This window comes from Micropterus dolomieu, linkage group LG13 (genome assembly GCF_021292245.1).
Source record: "Micropterus dolomieu isolate WLL.071019.BEF.003 ecotype Adirondacks linkage group LG13, ASM2129224v1, whole genome shotgun sequence".
Taxonomy (NCBI): Eukaryota; Metazoa; Chordata; class Actinopteri; order Centrarchiformes; family Centrarchidae; genus Micropterus; species Micropterus dolomieu.
Window position 1 is genome coordinate 18759282 of NC_060162.1, and position 4064 is coordinate 18763345.

A 4064-nucleotide genomic window follows, 5' to 3' on the forward strand; every position below is an offset into this window, starting at 1 on the left:
AGCAATAAAGAGCCCAGGAGAATAACATGGATCCACTGAGAAGCATCTACTGAACGGCGATAACTCTTCTTTCTTCTCTCCAGCTGATTCAGTCTGACTGCAGACGAAACGTACAAGATGATGAGTGGTGGAAGCACCGGCCCATTGCATCTATTATTCAGAAAAGCATGTGTGAGCAGCTGTTTCCAGGCTCATTAGACAGAGATCATACCGAGACTGATGATACAATGATTGATTGATGTGATCTCACCCTTATATGCTTTCTGTTTGGATCAAGGCAGTTTGCAATAGTTCAGAAAGATGTAACGGGAACGGAGAACTAATGATTAAAAATACAGATATACATGTGATGTAGCTGGTTACAATTTATGATACAGGCAATTGTAGACTACTGGTACAGGTTGGTATATGGACATGTCTTGCTGTTTTGTAGGCTTTAGTATTAAAATGTTGGATTAAAAAATCAAACCTAAACATACTGCAGCACTGCTGAAGGATAGATGCGGAGAAGACATGCATAGTGGGGACATTTTCTGGAAGTTATCTTTGCAAATCTAAGAGAGGGAGAAAGATGTGAGCTTCACTGCTCCATTGATCCCTGATACAAGTGGTAGCAGATTAGTAATAGAGGGGAAAGCCTCAGCCCCCCTCCCAACTAGTCTATCCCATAATGCCCCCCTGCCACTCGCTTGGATCTACGTGCTAATTAAGGAAGCGCTATGACAGGGTTCCCCAGTTCATCCACAGGACACATAAATCCATTGTGTTTTCTTTTTAGCTGCAGAATCATCACAGCAACTGTACAGCGATCAAGTAAATGCTTTCAGATTTGTGCACGGTTGCTTGTAAACGTGTGTGTGTCTTAAAGTGTGTTTGTGCATTTCGCATGGACCTGAGTGCCATGTTTGAGTGTGTCTCTATTGGTGGACATTTGGGCGTCTTAGCGGGTCTCATTCTGCTCAGTTGCACAAAGGCTCGGCCCATTAACTAGATTAATTTGGGAGAATGGATGGGTGATGGTGGAAGGGGCAACACGGAGGAGAAGAAGTACATGATAAACAGAGAAAGAGAGGAAAGAGTGGATAGGGAGGAGAGATAAAAGGGAAAGAGTAGACAATGATGGGACTCTGCGGGATTGTGGTGGGAACAGTAATAGTTCCCCTCTGGTCTATTGCTACCTTAAGGCTGCAGAAGTGTCTCTGGGCAAATGTGTATCAAAGTCTGTACAGCTTAGGCAATTTCATGGAGCTGAAAAAGATGATGATAATCCAGTAAAACTGAAAAAAGGAGATATCTATAGATCCTCGTTCATACTCTTATTAATCCTTTCTTACATTCATGTAGCCAGATAGTTTATATGATTATCACTGAATGGGGATAATAACTTCCTCCGTACTGCAATGTTGAAATACTCTCTTCTGCCATGGAGATGTTGACTAAGTATGTTCATGATGTAGTTTGGGTAAAAGTATTGCGCAGAGCAGGTTTTTAACTGTGCTTCAGTGATGCTTGGTTATGAATAAATCAGTGGTTTTTGCAGGCCCACTTGTGTTTTAATGGAAAAATTAAATGGAGTGTCACTGGGAGAGGACAGAAGATGAGCTCAGGTTATATATTAGGTGTTCGTGTTTTTCTCTAATGCCTGCATCTGTATGTGTGCATAACTGTGTGGGCTCCGTTTGGCCATCCCACACAGGAACACAGATGAGTTATGAATGCCTCAACTGGATGTCTGAGGGAAACTTAGAGCCATAAAACATCTAAAAGGCACTTCTGTAAATTTTCCTGGCCGCCCAGCTGTCACAGTAAAGTCCCTTCTTTCTTGTTCTCGAGGTTCAGTTCAGGGTTAATGAAAATTGAGGTATTTTATGGCCGCCGAAGGCATTGAATCTATACCCGATTGTTACGCTGTATAGGTAGCAATGGTTGGTTTGTTTCTATTTGAGCTTCTAGCAGCTGTGTGTGTGTGTGTGTGTGTGTGTGTGTGTGTGTGGGGGGGGGGGGGTTGTAAGCAAGGCTGTAATAAATCATTGTCTCACAAATGGTTTTACACAGCTCTGTCCTAAGAAAATCAGTATGATTTAGAAGTGTGTCTGATTAGTAGTGACATTTTTAAATCACTCACTAGTTGAGAGCCTGCAAGGTGATGTTTTGCACCAGGTTTTCTTTTTCCCCTTCCTTGCTTTCCTCCTCCTTGTCTGTCTGTTTGTGTATGTGTGTGTCTGCGCACGTGTTTGTGATGGATGCAGCCACTCAACATGGGCACCTGCCTGAGCAACACACCTGATTCCAATCAGCTCATCTGCAGCACCTGGGTCTGCCCTAAACGCAACCGTAACAGCTCTCACCTCTCTTGCTGTAGGACGTCACTAGAATGAAATGTACTGGATTCTGATGAATATGCAGGATTCTGTCTTGCTGACACAACACATTGACAAATGCTGGAATTTCTCAGTATTGAGTACTGAGTATACCAGTGCCATAATGATCATGGTTTTGGTTCAAATTCAAAGTACTTTGTTAAGGTTATGGACCAATCATGGTCATGGTTAAAAGAAACCCATGTTGACTGTCAGTAGGAAACGCCAAACAAACAGTGGTCTCCCTCATAAGAACATCACTTGACTTCTTCCTTTGAGAAGCCCCTTACATATTGGTATAGTGATAATGCATCCAGCCATTAAGAGGGCTTTGTCACTGGATTGTAAGCTTTTTGGAACATTTACTGATCCAACAAATTCTGTATTTTTTCAGTCTCCATAAAAATTTTCAAGTAGATTTCTTCCAAGCAGATTTTTAGAAACTGAATAAACATAACATTACTGTTACGATGTGTGGATATTGTAAGAGGATTGTTGTCATTAAATGTTAAAAATATTATCTTTTAATGTAATCTGTGGTTTTACAGAATGATACAATATCAAAAGGTGGAACCTTGAGCCAAGCCCAAACACAAACCCTGAAAAAGTTCAGTTTATTCAGAGGTCCTGACTTGTTACGCACAAATCATCAAAAGCCTCTTCACTATCCAGAACTAGTCTTCATGAGACCAGTTACTCACTTAACTGTTTCACTGACTGAATAATGAACAGATTTAACTGCAATGGGGCACACTTACTGTAGTACCTTGGCAAAGAGAATCTTTTTGGACCTGACAACGCCAGCTCCTGTTAAGGGGCAGGAGGAACACTTTAAACCCTTAATATGTTCATTAGTGTGTCGGGAACAGGGGAGGCATATATCGTACAAAAGGAAGTTAAATTTTATTACAAAGTATATTGTTAAAAAAATGAATTACAATACCAGTAGGAGAAGTAAAATTAGCCAGATAATGAATTGGATGGTCTAAACAGTTTTACTTTCCTCAGGGTAGGAAGGTCAGCTCGTACACACCACCACAATAACTGACTGTGGGAGACAGAAGAGTGAGAGAGCAGACCCAACACCAAAACGTACATGCAGTACACACATACCATCTAGAGTACTACAAAATACCATGCAGTGTCAAAGTTGAGTATACACAAAACTACAGAATGTCATCCATTGTGGCCTCACCATGGAAAAGGAGGCAGTGTGCCAACATGGACCCGGCCTTGTACAGAGTCAAGCTGTGGCTATACAGAGAGAGGAAAGCAACCTGTAGTAAAACCACCATCCAAAATGTGCCTAGTACGTAAAACATCAGATGTAAGCTCAGTAAGGCATTAGACCCAACAAAAGACAGCTTGAAGGGCCTGGAAAACAAAGTAACAAAAGGAAATAAAAAGGTAAAATAATAGAAAACATTGGCTGGTCTCCTTTGCAAGATTACCTAAATCCTGTAGCAGAGTAATGCAAGAAGAGGAAGAGATAATTCCAGTGCTCTGGATCTCTACAGCAACAGGCGCTTGTTAGTGGTTACATTAATTGTATACATCCGTTTGCTCCAGTTCCCTCCATGAAGGGCAGGACACACTCGTCTGGCTATCGCCCTGCATGAAAGGGAGAGTGCACCCAACAAGGTGTGCTCAGCGAAATGACTCTCTACTGAAACTGGTATACTTTTTATCACTTCCTGATGAGCT

General features: G+C 41.7%; 1 long non-coding RNA gene across 1 annotated transcript; it reads right to left on the reverse strand.

Moving 5' to 3' along the window:
• Positions 1-3305: 3305 nt before the first annotated feature.
• On the reverse strand, positions 3306-3849 carry LOC123981412. Its single transcript, XR_006827756.1, has 3 exons — positions 3812-3849; positions 3556-3614; positions 3306-3408 (listed from the first exon to the last, which is right to left on the reverse strand). It is a non-coding gene; the product is annotated as an uncharacterized LOC123981412 (long non-coding RNA).
• Between the last annotated feature and the right edge of the window lie 215 nt (positions 3850-4064).